At 39.5% G+C, this 13436-nt stretch overlaps 1 protein-coding gene across 3 annotated transcripts in view; it reads right to left on the bottom strand.

Moving 5' to 3' along the window:
• Positions 1–13436, bottom strand: part of SCUBE1 (signal peptide, CUB domain and EGF like domain containing 1) — a 175700-nt gene that overhangs the window by 50277 nt on the left and 111987 nt on the right. The window lies entirely within an intron of this gene.

Raw genomic sequence — 13436 nt, 5'->3', positions numbered from 1 at the left:
TTTCTCAATCTTCCTTTGCTTTTCTTTCCTTCCCTTTTCTCATGCTTTTACAAATCACCACTGTCCCCTAAACCTCCTAACTAGTGTTGCCCTGTTGACACAGATCTAAGTTCCCTGATGCACACAGACCACAAAGTACTTCATAAAGCAGCCACAAAACTTTTTAACCCCGTGTCAGAGGCGGGGAAATAGAGGAACAGAAAAACAAACTAACTCATCCACACTTGAATCCAAGCCCAGTGCACAACTCAGCGGGCTCCCTTGGTGTTGCCAATCAGCACTGGCTTCCACTAAACACATGGTTGTTCCACCTTTCAAATATTACAGAGCCCCCAGTGCTCAGATTGCAGTTGTTTTGATATTTGCCTGTCACTTTGCAATAAAACTTGAAAGGCATTAACTCAGGATTAATGTGGGCATAAGCTATCAGGCTACACTTGCAATACTCAAAATATTCCGTAGCATCTTAAATAATGCACACCAAGGATATCTTATTAAGGTAGAAAGATAATTTCATATCCTCAGACTCACTGGATTCAGTGCCACTGTGAGAAAATCTAAATCAAAGCAGAACACAAGTTCTGCTGTTCCCGCCAGAAAACATCCAGCCAGCTGTTTTGGGGTTTATTTACATGGAGTTAGTCCTAGTTCCAATTTTACAATGGGTTTTCCAGCAGTTTGGGTAGGGTGTGACACTTCTCTGCTTTCCTTCATCTGTAGAATGGAGTACTGGTAATTATCACTCGATGTTTTATGGATCAATACTTTAAAATGGACTATTATAACTGAACAAAGCATTATGGATCGAAGTAATTAGTAATTTTAGAGGAATTACAGTTGGTTTTAGCTCCTGATTTGGGCTTCTGAATGGTTTGATACAGCAGCTGGCACTGTTTTGCCCTGGCAGATTTTGTGAGTGCCTGCAGAACTGTGATGGCCACCTTTACTTCAGGAAGCACAACTGCTGTCCCACCACTCTCCCTGTGACTGCACAGCTCAGGGAGCTTCCCAGCAGGCTCTGCATGTTCCAGCCAGGAATAATTCTATTTATGCAGCGTCTTCTGCTTGAGGATTTCAAAGGCCAGCAGTTTATGAGCTTCATCACATTAAACCTGCACAACACTTCTGCAGGAGAGATACATTTAATTAACTCTTCTTTCACAAACCTGAACCTGAGGCAGGTAGGGTAGTGTGTGACTTCCCTGCATCAGATAGCTGCAAAATGAAATAAGGCATATATTGCAGCACCTCTAATTTGAGTTCTGAGCTTCAACAACATCCTCATTTTCCCTCCCACAGTGCTAATTAACTGTAATGTATGATAATCATTACTGAACTGCAGTTCCACTAAGTAGCAAATGAAGATTCTCTGTTTAATTAGCTTTATGGCTAGGTTGTGGGGCAAGGCATTTTCCTAATTAACAGGATTAAATCTAGACTGGGCAGACAGGAATGAGTGTAATTAAAATTTAATCTCCCTCATCCTGAAAACAGGCTGCCCACAAAACAGAGAGCTTTGTGCAAATGCTCTCAGAGCATGGAAAGGTTGAGGCAGGTTTCAACACATTTCCCTCATGTCACTTTCTCAATTTTCACCTGTTATCTTTGCATTTTCACGAAGAAACCTGTCTTCCAACACAGATGGTAATCTGTCACATATGGATTTAGGTGTCAGCTATTCTCCTCCAGGACATATCCACTCTGACATTATCCACCAACCAATCAATAAAAGAGTCTGCCAGGCTGCCAAGAGATCAATCACCTTGTAAAACAAACATTATGTCCTATTATTTTCTTATTACAGTTAATTAGATTTATAAAACACAAAAACCTTCGAAAGTGGAAAAACTCAGGAAAGCTGTCAGAATAGGTTAGGTCCAGAGTTCTCAGCTGTAAAAGGGAAGGGGATTTACTAAATCTAATGTGAAAAGAAAGGATTTTCATTTAAATTTTTTTTGCTGAACACTGAATTCTTTTCTCAACCTAAAAACATGTTAGTGCAATGCTATGAACCCAAACAGTGTGAGCTGTCTTAGGCTGTGACACCAGAATGTGAAGTGGACTGGAGACATAAAGGAACAGACTGACGGTCTTTTACTGTCTAGGCTGAGCTAAATGCTAAAACTACCCCTGCACCTCCATCTCCACCTTCAAAAAATGAAAAAAAAAAAAAATTAAAAGCCATAGGAATCCCAGAAAATAAAATTAGTTTTCCTCCTACTGTAACATTTTGAGCAACCAAAATGCTTTTTATAAAACACAGGAGAGGGAGAAACAAGTGTGCAGATCTGGGGGCTGTGGTTTAAATGGTGGTAAAGAATTGTGCAAATACCTTGGGCTGCCTACTTATCTACCTTGACTATTCACACAGCCACTATGACCATAATGGTTGTAGGTGTATTTTACGCAGGAAGAGCTGAGGCAGAAGAACTCTATGGGTTGCTGAAGATTACACACAACAGCAACAGTAAAAGGAGTTAATTCACTGTTTCTTAAGGTATAAACCAGACAAAACTCGAGGAACTGATATCCCTGGGCATTTTCTCTGCACTAGGTCTCACTAAAAAAACCCCAAGGCCTCGCTCTTTATTTAATTTTGCTGTGTAATTTCAATGCAGAGCACAGGAGCGAGTGAGCTGTGCATTGCTGGACTACGAGACACAAGAATCCCCAGATTTAGTGCATGGACTCAATTTACATTATTTACATTTACTAATAACTGTCTTCATTTACCTTCCTGGAATTCTTACCTGCTCGAGAAAGCTGTGTGCTTATTTCCAAGGACCTCAGTTTGCTTCTAAAAACATGTTTGTCTTAATTAAATAAAATTTAAAAATAAAATTGGTATTGAAGACAGTTGTAGGTAGCGATGCTCCCTCTAAAGTGCCAGTGAAACTGTGCCAGCTTTCCTGTGATAAAGTTACTCCTGCTGAAAGGGGCAGTTCAATACAATTAGCCCATGATAATTCAGATGCCTCATGGCTCTTAATGAATCTTAATGAAATTTGGCTGCTGACCAAAAATTAACCCTCCAAAACTTTTTGAAGGCACTGCTTCAACCAACCAGGGATCTGTTATGTACCAGGGAAGGCAGACACATCACTGAGAGCAGGATCTGATAATATTAAAAATCATATAAACCCCATATTTTATGGTAAAGAAGGCAGAGATAAAATAATGACAAAATACTGTAAGTTTTGAATGCTGGTAGCTTTGATTATGTGAGTAGTCAAGTAAAATTATGTGAGTCCCAAGTAACAGAAAGCACAGCCCACTTTTCCAAAATGCACTGTGGTTGTCGATCCTCAGGGGGCTTTATATTGTTGAATAAATGCAAGGTCTTTTCAACAACTGAAATGCAAAATATGACCCTCTGAAGCATTAATTTAAAGGATTTGGCATTTTCAAAGGGGAGGTTCAAAAAGACAAATAACAACTGCAAGCTTCTAGGGAACAGGGATATTGCCTAGTCATGAAAAAACCCCCCTAACTTAGTACACATGAATTTATTTTGTGGGGATAGATGGAACCCTTGGGAGGGAGTGAAACTCAACGAGTTACATGGCAGCTGACCCAGGTCTGCAATTTTTTAATGGAAGATAATTTGTTATATTATATTTGTCTGTCATGAACAAGTCTACAGCAGACAAATGAATTGTATGTCTTTAAGCCAAAAAAAAAAAACCAACCAAAACTAAAAGGTAATTCCCTCAAAAATATGGAAGCGCAGTGAAAGTTTCACACATATTCTGGATTAAATAAATTTGCAGCAACAGTCAGGAAGGATTCTGCTTTCCATTCTCTTTTTTTTGTGGTCTTCCCTTTTCTTCTTTCTGACAAATTTCAACCGTGTTGGTAGCTAAAATCTGCATTTACTTCCTTTTTTTATAAATTGATTTTTTTGTCACTGTGGCCTGCAACTTTAAGTGTCTCTTAGAAAGTCTGAACCAAATTATGCCTATAAATCTAAAAATTCAGTCAACATCCCACCAGTGAGTGTCCAGCTGCTCATTTTTCTGATCCCTCACCAGGCTTCTGACCATCAGGAGTTTTCTATCTTTTCCTCCCCCAGGCCCCATTCATTCACTCATTTTCTGCTGCTCACCAGCATCTTTCTATATCTCCCACATCTCCTCCACTACTTATGGTTTCATCCCAAACTTGGCTGAGCCTTCTCCTCTCTCTGTTCCCCCCCTCTGCCCCTCAGCTCAGATGCTCTATCATCTTACGGTGCACCAACAACACTCCACTCCCTGTTTCCTTTAAAAAAAGTGGGGAAAAATTAGAAACCTAAATTCCCAGTCTTAGGAGGGCTTGAACCAGCTGTTTCCAGGACAGCAGATGATTGTGGCTCCCTCACTGGACACGACACAGAGCTTCCTACTGAGCTGCTGCAGCTGCCTGCTGGATGCTGCTCCTGTTTTCCTCAGGCTGAATTGATCTTGTATGTTCTTTGTCTTGAGACCTGGATAAAATCAATGTAACAGCATAAAATGACTGCAGCAGCCTCAGCAATAAGGCTGCTGCAGACAGGCGTTAATGTTTGCTTCTTTAATCCACGTTTGATTAAAGAAGCAAAGATTAAAAACATTGAGGGTGTTTTTGCAGCTACCTGGGAGCTTGTGCTCTGGTCCAATTTTCTGGTCCTGTCCATCTCTTCTAAAACAAGCAGCTCTTGTGATAAATTGAACTTGACCACTGCCCTTCCATCAGTCACTCAAGTTTTCCCTCTTTCAATCCTGATCTTAATGAGGGCTTTTTTTTTTTGGACAGACATAAGTCTCACATCTTGCTTTGAGTCCTGTCAAACCAAAAATAACCCCAAAACTGCCTCTGTAATTTAATATCCCTTCTTGGCTTTAGTCTTTCCTTTGTCATTCCTATCAAATCAATTCTCTTTGTGTCTTCTTTCACCAACTACAAGCCTACCTGTTATCTCTGCAACGTGCACAGGGTTGATTCATATGCCAAAAAATTCCCTGTGGAAGCATCTAGTGTGTCACACTATAACTATAGGAGGTCTTCTCAGGGCTTTCCCAAAGAGGTCACAAAAGTGTGTGTTCTCAGAAAGTCTTACCATTGAACAGGACCACTGTTTTCATGACAAAATTCCCAATTTTCCTCTCATTTAATGCTGCTTTTGTTACCTTTTCCTTTGGTTAGGCAGCCACATCTATTGTTTCATAGTGTTAAATCACTGCCTTGGGCTGCCTGCTTGGCACAAATGCCTCTATTTTCTTAATCATATGGCTTTTGTCAAAAAAAAAAGAGGAGTATTTTTGCTGCTGCAAAATCTTCCCAGAAAATCTGTTGGTTGCTGTAAAGCAGCGGAGGAGATTCACACAAATCAGCCTTTACCAGGAAGGCTTCCTTGCTTGCTTCTTGAAAAAAGAATGAGATCCCAAAACTCTTCAACTATGCAGAAGCACTGGAAAATGGTCAGAACTTGTTTGTCAGAAGGCAATTTAAAAAAAGCTCAGCCATTTTAATTGAACATCTGATTGCACATTTAATCTGTGCATCATACATATATAGCAAATTACTGGGTTTGTCCCTTATATTTATTTTTTATTTTGTTTTTAGGATAAAAGACAGACTTCAGCCACAAGATTTGTATTTGCTTTCTGCTCAGCATGGAGAGAGCAAAGGTATTTTTTGTTTTGCTACATGGCTCTAGTGGCTTGTGATTTCATCTGATCTCTTCTATTTTCTGATAGCTCTTTGCTTACATGTGCAGAGAAGCAAACTCAAATGGTGTTTATGTTTGAACATGCACTTATTTCTAGTTACAAACACTGGGAGGGTAAGTTGTAGCTTGAAAGCAGAATCATGTAAGGAGTCTGATGGAAGCAGAGTTGCTTATAATGAATTATGAAAACTAGATCTTGATTTGACTATTGGGAAGTTTACTCTTGGCTTAAGTTGATGAGAAGCAGGGAGAAACCATCAGGGACAAAGAATGGCTCAGAATAAACCACTTCAGTAAACACTTAAGGGCTGTTAAAAGACAAAACATACTTTAATAACTAACTTCTACGACTCTATCCCCTGACTCTGGACACTTGTGGACTGGCTTTGACAAACAGGCTATGGCCTGCTGATGATAAAAAATCAGGGAAGTCTGATTCCTCTGGACTAGAGCGCTTTTCAGAGTGAGGGACACAGAAGGGAGAAGAAAACCAGAGAGGGACTGAGATTTTGTCCTGCATTGACTTTCACATGTGAGTGGAGAAGAGAGAGGCCTTTTTGCACCACTGTATTAACACCCACCTTTTCCTTATATTTTGTTTCTCTTACTGAGCTCAAGAAGAGTCACTTTGTTCCTCACTGGTTAGACTCCAAAGGGAAGTGGGAAGGATAACCCAGTTCAGGGATATTTTCCAGGCAGGTAAAGTGGATACCCTGTAGGTTGGGATTAGACTATTTCCATGTCCTTATGAGCAGGTTATTGTGATAAGATATGAGTTCAAAGGGTGCCAGCTGCTCCATGTTATTTCCCAGTGCACATATCTTTAAGCTTGTACAAATAGCTCAGCCATATGATGTAAGACCTCTAATCCCATCAGGAATTAACAAAGGATGCTGTGCTTATTTTTTCCTTGGGCTCACCTATTCTTCTGACTATATTCTACAACACAGCTCACTGGGGGATTCCTGAGAGAAGTAAAAGGCCCAAAATCAAATTTAATGCCCACTGAGAGCTGATGCAGAGGAGAGAGGACAGACATTCTTGTTAGGTATCCACAGCAGGGACAACATGGGGATCAAATGAAGAGTCACAGAAGGTGTGGTCTATACAAAGGCCTGAGGATGACAACCTCTATTTAAAAGTGAGATTTTAAATGCCTTTTTTACTGAGCCTCTTGGCTTGAAATCCCATGAGCATTCAGTTTTCTGAGAACTGAAAATACATTCCATGTCTGAGAAATCTCCCCCTAAAAAGTCTGCAGTGTATCTGGCCTGTCACCTAAAAACCTTGTACTACCTGCCACTCCCAAGAATCATGGTTAACATGGTCTATCTGCTCAGGTCAGCTTCTCCACAGAGGGTGTGTTTCCATTTGCAAAGTTTGGCAGGTTTTTTCCAGCAGAGATACCAGAACAGTGAGTTAAAGTCTGCTGAGAGTAATCCTGTACTTCCCTTAGCTTCTTTTGAGAGACTCTGAGCAACATGCATCCTACTGCTCCAGGATATCCCAGAGCAATCCAGCCCAGAGAGCTTTATTTATGCACAGCAAGCAAAGAGAAGCTACTTATTAGCTTAAATGAAAAGCTGCTCTCACTGGTCATCGCTGTACCTTTGACTTAGGGAAGGCTGAGGCACCAATTCCCATGTGCTGCTTTCCAAACCAAACTCTGGATAAAAGGCATCATATCAGCAGAATGTTAATCTAGTGTGCTGTACACCAAATTTCTCTGGCATCAAGCAGCAGCAGCATCATGAACCAGTATTGAAAGTAGAACCTCTCAGTAATCAATCTCTCAATTACCTAAATTATCTTAAAGGTCTGACATAGGAGTAGATGGCCATGGTGCAGTTATCAAGGGAAATGTAACCAGAAGAAAAAGGGAATAAAGACAAGCAGGTCTCTGCCCTTTCTGGCTTAGCCAGACATCCTCTTCAAAAACCCACTGCTGCTTGTAATGTTGAAATTTATGTAATTTTGACATTCTTGAGTTTTTGCAATTTTGACATTTAGGCTGACATTTGCTGGTACCACAGCACTCTGACTGCAGTGGAGGTGAGGACTGCCAGCAATGTATTTCACTTGAGTTTATCCTTTCACACCATTTGCATGTATGTTTTTTTCCCTTTTTTTTTAGACACCATATGTGTCTAACGTGGAGGGAGCTAAACTGACCTTTTCATATGTGTTAAAAAAAAAATCTTGATGTTGCTAGAGAAGGGTGAGCTGGAAAAAAGCTCTTTCTGTATGTCCTAGGAGTGCTCTGGGACATCTCACACAATACTTAATTTCACTAATGCCCTGCAAAAGGCAGAGCAGGATACCTGCTTTCAGTGAGGTCTCTTTACAGCTAAGGAAGAAAACTAGAACAGTGCCCAAACAAACCAAAACAAAAATATAAAAAAGTTAATTTCCATGAAATAATTTAGACCTCTCTTGCACTTTTCTCTTAGGTCAGGTATATCTTATTTCAGAACTGCTCCAGACTTACAGTCTTGATTCTAAAGGCATTGGGACACTTTTATGTTGTGAAAAGTGTGGTCGTATGTGCCACTAAAGTTTTACCTGCCTTGATGTAAACTTAACTGATGCATATATTTTATAGAGGTTATCTTCCACAGGGATATATTTTACTGTCAAATTTTTACTCACATGTAAAAAAAATATGTCAGGTTGATCAGGGATATTAACCAAACAAAACCTGAGTTTATCACAGGTAAAATTACTCCTACTGCAAAACATTGCATTTAGACAATCAGTGAAAAATCATATCAATCTGAGACTTATTTAATCACAGTCAAAGGAAGGTATTATCATAACTCTGGCAAGCTAATAGCTGATGTACCAGATTAACAACTGCATCTTACTAATAAGAGACAATAAAAATAACCTGTGCTCCTTCTGGTGCTCCTTTTTTAAAAAGAGAGGAAACATTTTCTGTGTCATATGAATTGATTGGGACTGACAAGATGCAATTCTAAAAGCTTTAGTCAATTTAATCCAATTTAGAGAAAAAAAAACTAAAACAAATTTTAAGTAATTTCGATTAATGGAATGATGGAGGAAATCATAACTGTTCACAGATACTCTGCAGCCAGGAAATGAAGCCAAATTGGCCAGCTACACTGCTCACTGTGAGCTTTTCACTCAGTGTTAGTGTGTTCTGAATTAAAAGAGAGGAAAGCCTTCAACATCTGAGTCATACGCTTGTACCAAACTCATGTCAAGCATTAATTTTGAACATTTAAACATTTAACTTAATTAAACGTTTCAGTTCATATTTAACAAAACATGACATAATTTGCTTCGTTAAAACTCATTCTGTAACTCCTTCCTCAGAGAAACAATTCCAGCTTCAAGACTTAGTTCACTTTCAGGAGCTCATTTTGTGTGTGTGTGTATCCAAAACTAATTTAAAATGCATTTTTCTGCTGTAATAGACTGCAATTAAGAAAGATGAAAAAAAAAGCCATCACTATGTCAACCTAGTACAGCCAATGCAAAATTTCCCTTCTATTTCAAATTAACTCTGAAACAGTTCTTTGAAATTTTTCATTAGCCCCTATCTTTTCTAGATTGCTGAATGATAAGGGAGCTTACAGGGCTGAGTTAGAGGCCTTTGATTCAACACTCAGGCATTTCTGATGTTCCCACTGCAGCACAGTCAAGTATTTAAGCATGTAAGTGCCACATTTCTTCACTGCATCTGAATGCTGAAGGCTGGGGGGCTGTTTCAAGGATGTGGAGAGCACATTGCTGGATCACCATGACAATGAGACAGCAGGAAGGAGAAATGTTTGCCATCCAGTCACATAACCCCAGCATAACACTGCTCTAGTTAAACAATATGCCAGAGGGCTAAGAAGGGCTTACTCAGTGTTGCACAGTAAATAAAATGCACCATCTCGGGGTGGAGATGGGAAGGGAACTTTCTGCCTCCTAAATACACGTCTGTGGCATCACCTGGGCTTCACAAGGACCTATTTGGGCACATGAATTAATCCTGCTGCAGATTATAACCTCATTTTGCTGCTAAACCCACCAACATTCTAGCCCAGCCTTCCCAAAATCCCACTGTCAAGTCCCTTCCCCTTGAGGGTGGATTGTCAGAGGATACAAATGAAATGATGCAAAAAAACCCCAAAAACCAAACACACATCCTGCTACCACAAACCACCTAAGGGACGTTGCAAAGTTAGGCAGCACTTTATGGATGTTTAAGGAAAAGTCATGTTTGACAGGTGGCTTTTGCTCCATGACCCTCAGAAATCCAGTTATGCTTCTCTTCTCCTGCTTAAAGATTTTACTTGCTCTGCTGTTTGACTCGAGGAGTTCAGCAAGTGCTGCCCCCTGCACAGGGCCTCTGTGTCCCTGTGTGCAGGGCTGGGACGCTGCATCACTCTGGGCACAGGAGTCCCCTGGGGTACAGTTTCTTTTTCAAGTCCTGAGGCAGAAATGCACCATATTAGACACATGGTCCTACATTTTATACCATGCTAGAAGCTCGTGGCCCTTCCTCTTGCTCTGTTTCACTTAGAGAACCCTAAGAATCCCTGTCTCTCTCGGACATCATGTTTTGCCATCATTCCCCCAGTCCTTCTCTGCTGTAAGTCCTGGGAGAAGGATGCTCCCTTGCTCAGCTTGTCTCCCATCCTTCTGTAGCTGCCCTTTATTGTTTGATCCAGTTTATCAGATGGATTTAAACAGCCTTCAGAAATCCATGCTAAGTCTGACTTCACTCCTCTCGAACCTCACAAATTTTTTTGGCAAATGAACCTCCTGCTTTGTCAGCTACTTCAGTTGTACTTAATAGAATTGAAATGCTGGACTGATGAATCTTCTCACTGAGGGTAGATTCCAGCTGCATCCACGAAAAGGGTTCTCAGCAGGAAGGATGCACAGAAACCAACAAACAAGGGGGTTTGGGACCACAGAACCCCTGATATGCACAACACAGGGGATACTAAAAAGTGAGGAGGAGGCAATGAGCAACAAGCACCCTGGGCTACTGTGCCTTTTAATCCTCTGGCTCCCCTTCTGGCTGAATTAGCTGAATTCTGTGGGATAACTTGGTAGGTATTTTAGGAAATGAACTACACTGTTTTGTCCTGTGTAGCCCAATAATGGGCAGCATCAAATGAACTGAGCATCAAGCTGGGATCACCCAGTTACAATGGCAGGAGAAATTAAATAGCGTTAATTAGAGGGAGAATATGGAACTCTTTCTGCCTGGAATGTCTCTTCTCTTAGCTGTCAAAAGCCTCCATGGCTTGGCTTATTAAAAGCCAAGTTGACAGGAAAGCTGAAGGGAATAAAGGAGCATTCTCCATTGTGTGCCAAGCCAGCTGAGGGAAGACTTGAGTTCCAGACTGACTTTTAAAGAACAGCAAAAGGTTAATGAACTTTTATCCCAGCCACCATTTATATATCTGAAGGTCCCTCTAACCAGATCACAGACACTTCTGCTCTTCTTACACTACAAGATCGGGGAAGTAATATACATTAAGGGAGAAAGAATCAGAGATAAAAAAGATTTTTTCAGTTTCCAGAAACCAAAGAAACCTTCTGTGACAGCAGTTTTCCTACTGGCTGTGCAGATACCTGTTCATATTCCATGTTAGAACTATATCCACAACAAATTTTCCCCCTGTCTTATTGATATGTGGTATAAGTCAGACTGTAATCTGCATTAACAAAAGGAGCTTGATTCTTTGAGGTGCAATGAACTCTCATTTCCCACTGAGCCTGTGGAAGAGGTCAACATCCAAACCCACTGAAGGTAGTTCCTTGGATTGCTTGGAAATTGCTTTCCTGCACCTTCCATCCTCTGATAAATTGGGAAAGGGCCAGGAGAAATACCAGAGTTTCAGCTCCATACTCTGTATTTTAAATTCATGCCAGCTTTTCTGGCAGAACTATAGAATGGGAAATATGATATTGCAAATGAAGTATAGAACAATTAGTTACATTTAATAAGGTTTATTTGCCACCCTTTGGCAATCAAGCATGTTTGCATATACTCTTTTTTAAGATCCTGTCTTTCCCTTTTTTTTATATCTACTTGCCTTTTTTCTATACTAAACAATTAATGTAATTCCAAACTACCAAACAAAAATCTGTGGACATTTTAGACAGTAAATCTTTTCCCCATTACATGTCTATATAATGCCTAAGCCAGATTAGTCCTGATTTTTGAACAGAACTATCTAAAAATTTTCTTTATTCAGAAAAATAGTATTTTTATTTATTTCATTTTTTAAATTTAACTGATTCCCTTGTAAAAAATAAGGAAGAAAAGTGTCAACAGATTTCTATAAAATGCCATTATGGCAAAAGGACACTGTTGAGGAAGTCACCTACAAGTGAGCTAGAATTACAGATTAATAAATTACACAATGTCCACCCTGCAGTGCTCAAAAGTTCAGATGTTTCTTCGAGTCTTTGAATCCAAGCAACACCATAATGTAAAATGCCTTAGAGAGGAAGATGCCAAAACTGACTGAAAAGTCATAGACTTTCCAATGAAAACATTATTTTTGGTCAACATTATTTGCTAAATTAAACCTAAACATATCAATCATTTTGCTCAACCCACAAGTGCATTTTGCAGTTAATAGATCAGTTTTCCCTCCAGTTCCTCTCAGCTTTACTTACATGCCCTGTAGCTCTACCTTCCTTTAACAGGCAATGGCACATCTTTCTTCCATATTTAGAAACATAACCTCTCTTAAAATGATGCTTCTATGAAAAAGCTCACTTGGACATGCTGTGACACTTGATGGACTTGGAAACTGTGCCCAGGAAAGACAGGATGTGAACATGATCCCTGAAGATGCTTTTAAGGGAAAAAACTTCACTGCTCATTTTAAGTGCAGGATCCTTTGAGCACAGGTTTAAATGGGAATTTACTTCAGCTTCAGGAAAGCAGAATCTTAGCCCAGAAATCTCACATTAGATAAACGTGATTAATTACAAATAAATCAAATGAAAAACATATATTTTACCTTTTTATGAGGAAGAATATTTCCTAAAATGTGAATAAAGATTAAAAAGAAATGTCTTGGTTGGTTAATTAAACCATGTAAGTTATTTTGCAGTTGCTGCTTATTTTAGGAAGGTAAAAAAGAATCTGTGGCATTATAATTCTGTTCCTTGTATTTTCTACTGATAAAAACAGGGGAAAAGCAAGAAGTGAAAGAGCTTGGAGCTAAAGTATTTGGTTTGAGGATCAGTTGAATATTTCACTTTGTCTATAGGACTAACTACAGACTTGATTATTATATAAATATTGTTCCATGTTAGTTCTCTGGCCAAGTGTCTAAATTTAGAATTAATCTTTTTTTTCATGACAGAGTTTCAATAATAAACATTATGATCAAGCCTAGGTGTATGTTACATTATTAAAATGCCTCCTTTTTAAGCACTTGGTGGAATCACTGTTACTGTTCTGCCGGTAAAAATGAAGATTTATTTTTATGTGGCTTGAACTAAGATGACTGAGTTTTGATGTGAGCTCACCCTTAACTATTAACATTGTGTGCAATGGCAGCTTAAATGTTTTATTTTCAAATAAACAGGCAAATGGACTGTTATTTCTATAAATACTAACAGGATCATGCCCAAGCACTGGGATTTTTCAGCCTGGAGCAAGAGGAAACCACACATTTTCTGTTTATTTTTGTGGGGTTTACTATTTTAAGTAACATCAAGCCCTGGACTGAAGATATTCTGACATTTCTGGGTATTTTGA

Source organism: Corapipo altera, unplaced genomic scaffold (genome assembly GCF_003945725.1).
Source record: "Corapipo altera isolate COAL_440 unplaced genomic scaffold, ASM394572v1 239, whole genome shotgun sequence".
NCBI lineage: Eukaryota > Metazoa > Chordata > Aves > Passeriformes > Pipridae > Corapipo > Corapipo altera.
The sequence above is the reverse complement of the archived record's forward strand: the minus strand, read 5'-3'. Positions and strand labels throughout refer to the sequence as shown.